General features: G+C 47.0%; 1 long non-coding RNA gene across 1 annotated transcript; it reads left to right on the forward strand.

The window, feature by feature from the left end:
• Window positions 1–5,892: 5,892 nt before the first annotated feature.
• Window positions 5,893–7,457, forward strand: LOC103667661. Its single transcript, XR_569813.2, has 3 exons — window positions 5,893–6,102; window positions 6,393–6,472; window positions 6,654–7,457. It is a non-coding gene; the product is annotated as an uncharacterized LOC103667661 (long non-coding RNA).
• Window positions 7,458–13,965: the final 6,508 nt, after the last annotated feature.

Here is a 13,965-nt window from a genome sequence, read left to right on the forward strand (position 1 = left end):
ATTCTGACTCTGACACTTAATAGCTGTATGAATGTGGAGAAATTAAGTTTTTTGCTCTAGTTTTCTTGTGTACAAAATGAGAAAATAATAAAATAGTAGTGCCTACCTCATTGTGATTTTGAAGATTAAATGGGTTAATGCAAGTGAAGCCCTTAGAACATTTCTAGGCACATTACAGATACCACATAGTTGCTTATTTTCACCACTGAACGATCTCATCCCACTACATTCTGGTTTATGTTGAGAAGAGATTTGTAGTTTAATTTTTATTCCTTTGAAATGAATTTGTCTTTTCTGCCTGGTTACTTTTTTTTGTTTTGGACATGTTCCAATTTGATTATGATGTATCTCAGGCTGTTTTTCTCTTTATCCATTCTCCTTTTAAAATCTGCAGACAAGAGTAATTGATCATCTTTAGGAAGTGTTAGCTCTTATTTCTTCAAAGATTACTTTTGCTTCACTCTCCTTCCTGGAATTCTAAGTATACATATGTTGTACCTTCATACTCCATCCATCCTTTATGCTTTTTAACTTTTTTTTTTTTTTTTAATATTTCCATCTCATTGTCTGAGCTTCATTTCTAGGTCACTATGTCTCTCTTCAGCTGTGAGTAATCTGCTTTGTGGCCACTGAAGTTTTAATTTCAATTATTAGATTTTTTGTTTTCATTTCTAGAAGTTCCACCTGGTTCTTCTTGTTTAGGTATACTTTATATTTCCAGTTCCTTGCTCATTTTCAAGGGTCCTTCTATTTCTTTTAATATATTAAACATTATCACAAATTATTTGTCTGATAATTATAATATCTGAAATATTTCATATTGTTTCAGCCCTCTTTTGACTTACTCTCAACCATGGCACCTTGTTTTCCTCTGCGTTCTGTGACATAAGCTGCTTGTTTTCCTTGGAACTTGATCTGTGGAAATCCTCAGGGATGAAGATGAGTCCTTCAGAGAGGAAATGCATTTGCATCCACTCAATGCCTTCAGGCAGTTATCACAGCTTGGTATGATTTAGAAAACAAATTTTTAGCTTAAGGTTTTTCAAGTCATGAGGAAGTATGAATTTGGGCTGAAAATTTAAGTAAAATTTAAATTTGAGTTAATTTAAGTAAAATCAAGTAAAATGAACTTTAATACTCTAAAAATAACATTTAGTAAATATCTACCTCTCTCTTCAAGTGTCCATCTGTGAGTCCCTCCATCTATTTATCAATGTTTCTCTGTGTATATGTGCTTAGAGAGTTGTCTGAAATGAAATCTATCTAACGATAACAAGATTTACTCCTCGGTAATGATATCTAATGAGTTTTATTCTTTGACCTTTGTTCTATTTGATCTTTGTTCTATTTTGTATTGCTTAATTTTATTTTATAATGATCACATCTCCTCCCCACCCCAAGGAAGTCCTTACTTTAAAAACAAACAAATAGGTGAACAGTTTGCTGTAATTTATTAAACATCTTTCCTCAGGAGTCTGACCAGCACCTTGCCTGGTCTCCCTTTGTGCTTCTGTCCTGAACTGGATTCTTGCCTCTGTTTGTAATGTTGGATTACAGTCCGGTCTCTTGTTCCTAATCTGGTATCTCTGACTTCACTACTTGCTGACAGACCTGTACCAAGCTTCCCCGCTTGGTTTTGACATCTGGCCAGAAGGGAGAGTCCTTTTGCCAGGGCCTGCTGTCCAGCAGGTCACTCTTGTCAGATTCTTGGTGCTGACTGCTCTCTCGGCATGGCGCCAGGCTCCTCCGATCAGCCCCTCCAAATGGTACGCTCTGCTGGCTCCACTGAAAACCTCCAGCACCTTGCGCTGGACAAGGGCTTCCCTCAGGGTGAAGCTTCTTGTAGGTGCTAGCTGTTGTCTCTCTAAATCTGTCCCTCCCTCCGTCCCTCCCTCCTTCTCTCTCATTCCCTTTCTCTCTTTTTCACCTCTCCTCACTGCATCCTTCCTTGTCCTGTCCTTCTCCTCTCTCTTCTACCCTACCCCTTTTCCCTTCCTCTCCCCTTCCATTCCCTCTCCCCTTTTCCCTTTGTCCCCTCAGCCTTTCTTTTCTTCCCTTCCTTCATTCTTCTTCTTTCTTTTCTTTCTCTTTCTCTGTTTAATTATCTCCCATCTCCACTTATTTTTCTTTTATCTATATAATGATTTGTGAGGAGGATTACATGGAATTACAAAATGTAAGTCACAGAACAGACTATTGGATACATAGTAAATGCTGTCTCTATGGGAGCCATGAAAATTATTATGTATTTACTGAATCACACATTCATTCAGCAAACATTAATCAAGCTACCGTGCACCAGGCTCAGTGCTAGGCATTCATGCTCACAGTGAAGATTTGGACATGATTTCTGCCCTGTCCTGCAGGAGCGCTCAGACAAGTAGGGGGCACGACAGGGGAATGGACAAATGCTGTAGTTAGCTGGCCACCTGTGTCCCTGTGTGCAATGTATGCTCATCTTGTCTACAGAGGCCACGTATCGTCAGCTCCAGGGCAGAATTCAAAAGAACCACAGCTTGCTAATGTCGCCCGCTGAAGGATTTGTTTCCTGAGCTGGGAGGCAACTAACATCAACAGAGTGTTAGAGCCAAACAAGATAGGGTCTAATGCCTTAACTAAATGGATCCTTTCGGTCTGCTCAGAACTATACATCCGTCTGCTCAGCCTCTAAGCTTGGGACACCCCTGGAGCAGAGTTTAAGAAATCTATATTTGAGCTATTTTTATAAACAAAGGCAATAGACTGGAAATAAGGTGGGACCGTAGCACTTGCAGGGGGCAAGCCGGGTCTCTGTAGGAATTGAGATTTCTTTTCAAAAAGAATCGCCATGCATTCTGCGGTTTTCATTAGGAGCCAGATTTGGGCCTTCAGCACTTCTCGTCCAGAAAATTTTGCCTTAGGAAAATAAGATGTCTCAAGACATTCAAAGGACAAGCACTCCAATTGCTTTTAAAACTTAATCGTGCGTGAAATGTACTACTTCCACCTGTATTGGCCATTTGTCCTTTGCAGCAGGCCTCCTGCCAAACCCCTGTGCATGTCAGCTGTCCTGAGGCAGTGCGGGCCTGCTTGGGACTGCAGTGCATCCCAGGGGGCCCCACAGGGGCCAGAGCTTCTCAGTCTTCACATTCTTTGTGCAAGTCTTTATTCCCTCTTCCTCTTTACCCAGGCTGAATCCTGGATGCCCCCAGGTGTCCACTTTTTTGTTCAGGCTGGGCTGGGTGCACTGAACTTTTGGTACGAAACCTGCCAGAAAAATTGATCTGTCACCTGTCCTGACCCCTTAGACTCCTGCTGGCTCCTAGTGATCTGTGGTCAATCCACGTGTCGTATTGTATTACAGCTTTCCTGGTTGCAAAGTGAAGCATGATCCTTACAGGTAACGCACAGGCTGGGTTAGTAACATCGTGTATCTTCAAAAGTCCTTTAAGGATGAGTCTACTGAGCGAGTTCTGGTACCACAGCAGCTAGGTAAGGGAGATATTTAAGGGCCTGTGGGATTTGCCTTACCACTTAAATCACACCTATTTCGTGACTGTTTTCTTTGTCTACAGAAGAGATTGGTCTTTGCTGTAAAGTCTCTGCAGAACAAGGTTCAGGTCAGGGAAGGACCTGCCCAGGCCTGGAAGGAAGAGTGAGAGTCTGACCCTTTGGTCAGCCTCATTTTCTTGGATTGTGATAGATCTTCCCCAACCACCAACTCTTTTTATCTTTTGAGTAACACTTTTGATATATTTTGGGGGGATTTTAAAAGTAATATGTGCTTATTTTAGGTGATTGGAAAAGTCCAGAATATACAAGGTGAAAGATACAAACCATCCATAATCCTGCAGTCTAGTGGTAACCACACTGCCGTTTGGTGTATGTACTTCTGGTCATAGACGGTAGGTAGGCTGGTAGGTAGACAACAGGCACAACATCCCTACACTTGGCTGTGCCAAGACAATGGAGTTCCTTGACTCTCCAGAAGAGTGGGTTTCAAGGTGTCATTCTCAGACAAGCAGCATTGGCATGATTTGGGAACTTCTTAGTAATAGAAATTTTCAGGCACTACCTCAGACCTCCTGGGAGTTACAGAGTCTGGAGGTGGGCCCAGACATTTCTGACTGAACCAGCCTCCCAGGTGACTCTCATGTAACTCACCTGCCCCTCTGAATCACTGCCCCACTCTGACCCCTTCCCCATCCCCCATATGGGATTGCCAGAAAAGATTCTCAGTGTAGGTCATTGAAGTTTAAACTTAGTCTAAGCCAATAATTTATGCAGTCCATTTAGGTTGAACTTTGTCTTCTTGGGACAATTATGCTCAGTCCTTCAGATTTTTTCCCTGTCAACCTTATCCAGCTCCTCTCAAGATGGTGTCTGGAAATACGGGCTTTGCGGGTCCACATCCACAGGGCTGGAGGGACAGCTGGCCTTGTGCTGCTGTTCTCCTCAGTGCTGAGTGCTGGTGCTGAGACACAGCTGACCTGATCTCATCTTTAGACATTCTGCTGGCATTTGCCTCTGACATTTGTGACCGCTGACACATTTGTGACAATCCTCTTCTTTCTCAGATTGTCCAGGGGCCAGGGGCCTCCCCCTGCTATCTAGCTCTTTCCATAGCTCCTGCAGTTACCGTAGACCCCCAAGTTTCTGCCACATCTTCTATTTACTCTTGATTGGCTTGGTTTCCTCATGCTGTCATCTGTCCATGTCCTAACTTGGGGTCCATACCCTGAGGGGATGCTCGCTGGACTCAGCTGTGTCTCACTGCCTTACTGGTCACGTGCCTTGAGCTTGCCTTGCACAGTGGTCTCTGCCCTGAGTTCCCAGAGGCGACTAGGGGAAGGTTATGTCTGCCCGTGGTCCCTCCAGCTCGGGGGGGGGGGGGCAAAAAACTCTCTGTCCATTTCTCTTCCCTCTGATCCCTTATGCAAAGCCACTGATGTGTTGAATGACCCTCTTTTACTAGTTCCCAGCTTTCAAGCTCATCTCAGGTGTAAATGCCTATTTTGAATGTCAAAAGCTAAAGAGTAATTCTTTCTCTTGGCATCTGTAATCATGCCTGGCCCCGAGGCAGATGGATGTAGGAAGGCAAAATAGAAAAACACAACAATATGTTTCCAAATTTTACCCTCTTTTCATAATCAAATATATACACAACGTTCATATAATTTGGATTCTGCTGCACGTACTTTGTGATGGGTCTTTTTTTTTTTTGTCACTTATCCATATGCCATGAACACTGTTTCCATGTCATTAAATACTTTTCTACAACATGACTTTTAATGGCTCTGAGGAATTCAATTAAATGTGTGGTGGGAAGGAAAATACATTGCTATTTTCAAAGCTATTGGCAGTTTGTCTTGGTTTCTCTGGGACGTGGTAGCACAATTTATTTAAGGGAGAAATTATTATTTTGTTTTAATTGGGATAAAAGAAACACTTTAATGAGCCTTTTGATTATACGAAGGCAAGAACTAATGCTTTCACTGGAGCCAACGTTTTAGACGAAGAAGGAGCTAAATGGCGGTGAAGAAGTTGTCTCCTTAAGTTGTTCTGGTGGTTGTAGAGTTTGGCTTCCTTTGGGAGTTTGGAGTCAGGGGTTGCAGCCTAGGACCCAGGAAAGGGAGGAGGACTTGGATACAAGTAAAAATGAACTCCAACAGGGGGAATTGGGCCAGGACAGAGAGGTGAGATGGTCAGCAAGGAGTTCATGGCACTGAGGCACAGAAGACAGATTTCGGAATACTGATACCTGATTTTGACACTTAAGTTTAATTTTTCTGTCTTGTCTTCTTTTATCATAAAAATAAAGGAAAGACTATTGCACACACAGTTGCACACCCCACTGATGCCTTGAGAAATAAGGGAAGTGGATGTTTTCATGTTTACAGTGAAGCGGAAGGAGGGTAGAAATATGGCCAAAAGACATTAGACATTGAGAGCAGTGTGAGTCAGGGGGCGTCAGCTACCTCCAACCACTACAGCTGCTTCCACGGTTTATTAGAAACATTCAGGAATCCCTGTGTCATAAAGAATGAGAAGTCCAGTTATTTTATTTGAGTGTTAAATTACAGTGTGACTACACAAGGTTGGAACGCCTGGGACACTTTAACCGTAAGTGTATATTAATTTGTTTAAACATCCCTTATTTGGGGTATTTTTTCCCATTTTCTGCTGTCATTCATAACACTGTTATAAGCAGCCTTATAGATAAAGTTTGGGTATATTAGTCTTTGTGTCCCTGGGGCAAATTCCCGGAAGTGGGGTTGCTTGGGTGATGGAATGCCCGTTTCAAAGGCTTGTGACATAGAACAAATTTGTTTTCAGTCTTTGAATTTCCCAGAAGAACCTATAGGGTCATGAATCTATCAGAATCGTTACTTTGCTTGTCTTCTGTGAACCAGAAGGGGGATTCCAGGTGTTTGGAGGAATGCCTACGTCCTGAGTTCAAATCCTCACACATTTACGGCCTGGGAAAAACTGGGTGAGTCAGATCTCTCTCTCTCTCTCTGAGACTTCCCTTATTTCAAAAACAAAGATGATTCAGTATCAACCTCCTGAGCTTGATTTCATGGGAATTACACTGAGAAAGTGCAGGGCATTTTGTAGATCCTAAAAATCCACAGGAACTAAAAATGATGAATTACCTGCTCTTTTGGTCCTAGGGAGAGAGACTTGGAGATTGCAGTGTTTTCGTCTCCGAAACTCCAGAAAGAGAAGAAAAATAAGCCATGCGGAACCTGCGTGCTCTGCTGTACTCTGCCAGCCATTAGCTCTAGTAATTTGATTCAAGGATATTTATGACCTACTTTCTGAATCAGTGCCACCCAGGCGGTGCTGTTTCTTATGTTCCCTTGCTGAGAAACAAACGGACAAGTAGATATTGTGTGTTCTGGGAATTCTGGAAATTCTGGAAAGTCTGCCGTGTAAACACACGTCTGTTTTCCTGGGATTCTTGGCTGGGCTGGAGCCTTGGGGACGGTTCTTCTTGTCCTCCTTGGTGCTTCTTCTCTCAGACCTTCACCGGCAGAGAGCACGGGCCGCCTCTCTCTGCAGTGCCTTTCTTTCATTAGAATAGACTCGTGTCAGTAGGGACGGTGGGCACCAGAGGGGCAGGAAGTTTTTGCAACCAAGCGCGTGCTCCTTGACGCCTGCGAGGTCAAAGCCCAGACGCAGGCAAGGGGGTCTCAGGAGCACGTGTACAGGGCGAATCGGTCAGAGAAATCCATGATGATCGTGTGTCTCTAGCTCCCCGATGTCGCGGTGGAGGCTTTTTAGAGGGTCTTCCATCAGGGCTGGGCCAGGGCAGGGGGAGGTGAAGGAGGTGCGTCATGCTATGCAGGGGTGGAGCCCATTTTTATTAAGAATTTTATAATTTTGCTCTTCATGGCTTTTTTTGGCATGAATTTTGATTAAAAGATACTGCTCTATTGGATCAAAGAGTGTCCCCCCTCAAGTTCAGAGCCTTAGAATGTGACCTTATTTGGAAACAGAGTCTTTGTGGGTGTGATCCGTTAAGATACGGTCACGTGGGAGCAGGGCAGTCTCTAAGTCCAGGGACTGGTGTCTTTATATGAGGACCACGTGATACACAGAGACACAAACGGAAGACCCACATGTGAAGACGGACGCAGAGATTGGAGTGATGCAGGGATAATCCAAGGAACGCCAAAGATTGACGGGACCAGCAGAGGCTGGGAAGAGGCAAGGCCAGCTTCATCCTTCGAGCCGTTGGGGGAAGCACGGCCCTGCGGACACCCTGACCTCTGACTTCTAGCCTCCAGAACTGCAACAGGATCAGTTTCTGTTGTTTGGAGCTATCCAGTCTCTGGGACTTTCTAACGGCAGCCCTAGGAAACTACCGCCGGTGCATTCAAATATTATTTATCATGATTGCGGAGTGTTTTGGTGCCCTCTTCAATTCTTTACCCTAGGGCCGTCTCCGTCCTCTCCTTGATCTGTTCATAACAACCCAACGAGGAACACACGGAGGAAAACTGTCTATAGGCTCCTTCCAATGTGACATATATGGTGCATGAATGATGTTAATGTGACTTATTTTGAATCCTCAGTTGGCGAGGTCTGAACATATCCAGGCTGTGGAAGTATCCAGTGGTATTTGTTCATTTAACAATACTTATTAGGCACAGACAGTGTCAGAAACTGCTGGCTGACAACAGCAAAACACCCAATCTCTGCCTGTGAGGAGTTCCTGGTGTAGAAGGGGAGCTAAGAGACAGACACGAGCATCACAGAAAGAGGCGGTGCAGACCAGGGTCACGCTCCCCCAGAGGTTTCTGTCTGCCCCAGAATCCTTGCAGGCCTTCACAAGAAATTCTCCACACCCACTCCTTCTCATCCACGGGGCACGAGATGAAAGCTGAATGTCTCCTTTGCCCTGTTCTCTTCCTCCTGATTCCCAGTAGGTGTGGGCCTCCTGGTGTTTGCCAACACCTCCTCTCTCTTGGAAAAGGTTGTGAGAGAGGAGATCAGGCCCATGATGATGTCAGAAAAACACCCGGAGCCAGGAGACCCACGCCAGGGTCCAGAAAGAGCGTTGTCAAAATAAAGCTAGGAATACACATTCTTTGGGAATGGTGGGATAAGGATAGGGCCCTGGAGTGGGCCTCAGAGTTCAAGAGCCGCTGGGTATTAACTGGTAGTAACAGGATGAATCAGCTCTCTGCTGGTTTGGAGAGCCAGCTGGGAAGGAAGGGCAAAAAGGAAGAAACAGGTTGACGGTCCCATGAGCGTGGGCCTCGTGGGTGATGTCATACTAGAAGAAGAACGTCAGAGAAAGGAGGGATGGGCCGTAACTCTGGTATGTGATTTTCTCAGCTGGAGAAAACTCAGCCCTCTTGGAACCAGCTGTACATAGAGCCATTTGCCTTAGTGATGCAAGTTAAAAATAGTAGTAATTGCCAGCTCCCTGAGTGTGACCAATTATTACCATTATTATAATTGGACTGGAAATTAACCCACAGTATATGGAAGCCACAACATATCCAAACTTGTTTCAGGCCAGCTGGGGTAGAAATGCTAGCGTTAGCGTGGTTGGTGTGTTCTTGGAAGAACTCAAAGAAGAGGTGGGAGGTGGGGGAACAATGCCAGCTGCAGCCCTTGCTTCTCCCAAGCCTCCGCAGCAGATCTGAAATCCAAAGCAAGGAGAAGCTGGGCCACGGGGCTCATGGGTTTTGCCCCTCCTGGAGAGGTGGCGCCCAGCCTGACCATCTGCACATGTTCACCTGTTCTCTGCGGGGATGAGTGCGTGAAGCCCCACGCGTGAGTTGTGACTTTCCACAACGTCAGCTTTATCCACTCATAAAGCAAAAGTAAATCACAATGATAAAGCAGGTTCAGGATTCCAAACTCAGTGACGTCTCATCATGGATTAAACCTGGCTTCTTCCACGGCACACAGAGCAGGACAGAAGACAAGCCACACGATGAACAAGACAACAGAAGGGCGCGGGAAGTGAACGAACCAAACGCTAAGTCGGTCTGTGGGCGCGCAGGTGAGACAGGGTGTCGTCTGGTCCGGATCAGCTCTCGCACTCACTGCTGCTGATGTTCCAGCAGCGAAGGCTCTCGGTTCTGTTCGGAGAGCCATCAGGCAGAACCTTCAGTGGCAGCTGCCTTTTTTAAGCAGTCAGACATAGAGGGCTCAGGTCCGAAGAGTCTGACAGTTTGCTGCCCAAATCCTTCCCTTTTTAAAGGGATTTCGTCAGTTTGGGGTCTCTGCAGACCTCCTCTGCTTCTGCTCCTTATCAGTTCTGGGTGTCAGCTGATGTTGTCCCAGCGAGATCTCCTAGGGGCAGTATATGAACTGCTTGCGTCATTGCTTGACCCAGGTCGCTGCTTGACATGAGAGACTCCATTTTGCTCTCTACAGGGTGCATGGCTATGAGCGTGAGGCCTGTGTGAACTCTAGAGGGTCTGAAGAGGCCTGAGATCTCTGAGAACGCTAAACTAATCGAAATTCTGAGGTTCACATCGAAGGTTTGTCCATTCTGGAAAACCAGAGGTAGTGGGAAGAAGTTGCCTTGCACTGGAGGGAGGGGTGAGAAGAAAGGAGGGAGGAAATTCCCCCTGACAACTCTAAGGCAGAGCTGGGACTGGGGTGAGGCCTGCAAGGCAAAATTTAAGGAGGATCTCACTCCCAGGTCACACAAGTATAGTGTCAGCCCGGCACAAACCTGAGAGTGAGGGCCTCCCTAAATTTTGCGCCCTAGCCCCAGTCCTGCTCTCTGGAAGCCTGATCCCGGTCCTCATGAGAGGGGGGTAATGAGCAGGATGGCTGTAATGGGGGTGCCCTAGGAGAGGACTCGGGAGGATGGAGGCTTTTGTGGCAACTGTTTGTCGCCTCCCCAAACATTCATTTCTCCTTCTTCCTTTGTAACAGGAGCCTGATTTTTATGTGGGGGGCAGTAAGCAATAAACCTAGTTTAATAAATCCCATAAAAAGGTATTTCCCAGGTGCCCTTGTACCTTACAGCTTAATCATGAGACCAGGCTTCCCTCTTTGAAAGAGAAGCATAAATGTATGCCACATGAGCAGGCCAGGCTGCTTAAAAGGAGCTAAATAAACTGGAAAGACCTTTTTTTTTTTTTTTCCATTTTGACTTTCCTCCTCCTTCTAGCCTGCAAGTTGGACACTCCAAGGATATCTTGGATCATCAGTAACCTTGAGAGTGGAAGCCACATGCTAGGAAGACACAGTAGAAAGAAATCTAGGTCCCGAATGACACGGAGGAGCTGCTGAAGACGCTGTTATTAAATCTCATATGAGACAGGTCTTTATAGATATATAATCATAACTCTGAGAGATGAAGTAATTGGCTTTACTTCTTATGAAGGGCCAAGCAGGAATTGAGACCCAGGGCTATCTGAATCCAAGCCTGTGCCATTAGCGACTACCCTGTACCGCTGTGAGGCAAGAGTACTCAAGGCTACCCTTCGGGAAACAAGCTGTATGGCTGCCTGTTTGGGGCAGAGCTGCCAGCCCCTTTCTTGACCCCGTTGAAAGGTTTCCATTAAGGCCCCCCTGCCCCAAGCAGCTTGTGCCCCCTGAACCTGAAGCCTGCTCAAGGGCTCTGGTGGTCTCTACCTCTATAGGCCAGGCCCAAGACATCAGCCTCCCTCCTGGGGCCTTCGAGCTCTCAGCTTCCAGGAGGCCACCTGCACATGCTGATCCTGCTTGCCGCCCCAAGGGTTTTCTTATCCAACCTCCACACACTCAAATAGATTAGATTTCCATGCAATATTGATGCTTTTTCCTGTGCTCTGGGGAAACCCATCTCTATCCAGCCAGGCTGATTGATAAGTCAGGCCAAGGGGAGGCACTCTTTATTCTGCTGCTTTGCCCTCACTGACGGGGGAGGGAAGGGGTCTTCGCTGGAGCACGCTCAGGTTTCTAGGGCAGCTCATGGCCAGCAAGGCTGCCCAAGGACAGGTTCTGTGGGGGGTGCCTGGGAAACGGGACTGTTCTTAGGAAAACCGTTCAGCCAATAGACAGGACAGGGCTTACCTGGTATAACCTAAGGCCCCCTGGTCATATTCCAATGTCCCCCAACTTCCCACTTCTTTTCCACCCCCAAGATACTCAGGTCACCGCTGACATCAGAAAGTAATTCCTTTCCCTTGAAGGCTTTGAGCTCTTCAGCAGGCTCCCCAGCCTGGGTGAAACTGTGGGTTGTGTTTATCTCTGTGTTCAGACTTGCTGATCACACGTGGAGCTGTTGAAGGTGGGGGAAGGGGTATGAGAGGCAAGGGAAGAGAGAGTTCAAGTGCATAGTTTGGTTCAAAGGGTAAGGAAGGGGATGAAGTGAGGTGAGCCACGCTGTGTGCCTCTGCGGGAAGAGGGAGCCCCAATAAAGGGGTTGGTGCAAACAGTGCTAGTTATGATGTCGCCTTCTTTGTGGGACCTTAGGCTGTCTGCAGCAGCCCACTGGTTCCTGGTGTATGTTGACTGTGCTGACAGGCGGTGGTGTTGGGGGCCTCAGGGCACCCCCAGTGCAGACCAGAGGGCATCAGTGACTCTGTCAGTGCTCGGTTACCCCCATCCCAGCAGGGCTCAGTGGGGTCTGAGCAGGACAGCTGCCACTTCTGCCTCTGCCACTGTGTGATGGCTAATTTTAAGTGTCAGCTTGCCTGTGCCGTGAAGTGTCCAGATATTGTTTGATCAAATTCTGGGTGCTTCTTTCAGGGTGTTTTTGGATGAGATTAACATTTAAACTGTCAGACTGAGTAAAACAGATTGACTTCCTGAATGTGGGTGGGCCTTATCCAATCAGGTGAAGGCCTGACTAAAACAAAAAGGCTGACCCTCCCTGAGTAAGAGATAATTCTCCTTCTGGTACATGTTAAATGGGGACATCAGATCTTCCTGGTTCTATAGCAGCTTCTGGCCTTTGGACTCAAACTGGGCTCTGCAGATTTTGGGCTTGTCAGACTCTATAATTATGTGATCCAGTTTTTAATAACACAACCCTCTCTCTCTTTCTCTGTGTGTGTGTGTGTGTGTGTATCCTATTGATTCTGTTTCTCTGGGAAACCCCTAATACACACTGTCAAGGAGCATCCCCATGGTGACCCAAATTAAAGGGTCACCACTAACCTAATTTTATCTGCCACAAGATAGCCAAACTGTGATGAGGTAGCCAGCAGGGCTAAGGAACACATGTGGAAATTTCCAGAATTATCTGACATAAATCTTTAGGAAGGGTAGCTTGTTTCCTTAGTGTGCGAGCATAGAGAACACAGCTAAAGTAATATTTCTGAGCCCCTTTGGCAGGCCGAACAATGCCCCCCTAAGGATGTCCAGGTCCTAATTCTCAGAACTTACGAACATGTTAATTTCCAAGGGCAAAAGGGACTTTGCAGATGTCATTGAGGATCTTGAGATGGGGAGACTGCTCTGAATGGTCCAGGTGGGCCCAATGTAACCATAAGGGTCCTTATAAAGACGTAGGCAAGGGGATCAGAGGAGGGGGCAAGAGACGTGGCAATGAAGCAGAGGGGGCTGCGATGTGCTCTGAAGATGGACAAAGGGGCCATGAGCCAAGGAAGGCAGGTGGTCTCCAGAAGACAGAAATGGCCAGAGAGACTAATAGGGGTCCTAGCTGGGAAATATGTTACTGCCCCCTGGGAAGGGCAGGGCGTTAAGAAGTCAGCCTGAGCAGATGGTGAGCCTCTCTTCCTTATAACTCAGGGGGCAGACACCGAGGGCGGGCACCCCTCCCCAGGCGCTGACGGCTGATACATTAAGAACGCAGGGTGCATATACATACACGGGTAAGGGCACTGTTGGGCAGGGGTTTCTGATGCGGCCACCAAATGCATCCTAACTGACCCAAACGTCGGCTGGGTCCCCTATGGGTCCCTCAACATGTTGCACGTAAGGACCAGGGGCCCGGGCACTTTTTGGAGACACTTAGGGTTTGCCATTTATTCCCCTTGCACGGAAGGCAGGTCCATCCCACTGATGGCGGGAACGGCCCAGGACTGTGTTTGATTCCCCCTCGGGACTGGAGCAGGCAGCCTGCCTACCTGCCGTGAATGCTCTGGGGTTCAGTGAGTGTGACCTGAGAGCTGCTACCGCCAAGGAGCCATGGAGAGAGCACAGCTAAGCAGGGAGACAACGATCAGGGCTGCCACTGTCACTGGGGACGGAGGCTGCCCTTCTGTTTTCTTGCTCCCCACCCATCTTGTAGTTTTCCTAAGTTTGGCTTGGCTTTCCAAATAATCTGATATTCACATTCTGTCTTTGTGTTTTCTTTAACTATTTTTAGATTCTTTGATTCAGTTTAGTTGGCAGCTGCTCTTCCCCCAAATACTTGAAGAACTTCCAATTCGGCATTTCGGCGGAGGCCGGGCTCGGGGCTGGGAAGTGGGCCCCCTTCCCACCGCGGCTCCCCACTCTGCCAGACGAGGCCTGCGGCTCAGCGGGCGCCTGCGGCCCACGGGCGGACTTCCCCGC

This window comes from Ursus maritimus, unplaced genomic scaffold (assembly GCF_017311325.1).
Source record: "Ursus maritimus isolate PB19 unplaced genomic scaffold, ASM1731132v1 scaffold_1, whole genome shotgun sequence".
Taxonomy (NCBI): domain Eukaryota; kingdom Metazoa; phylum Chordata; class Mammalia; order Carnivora; family Ursidae; genus Ursus; species Ursus maritimus.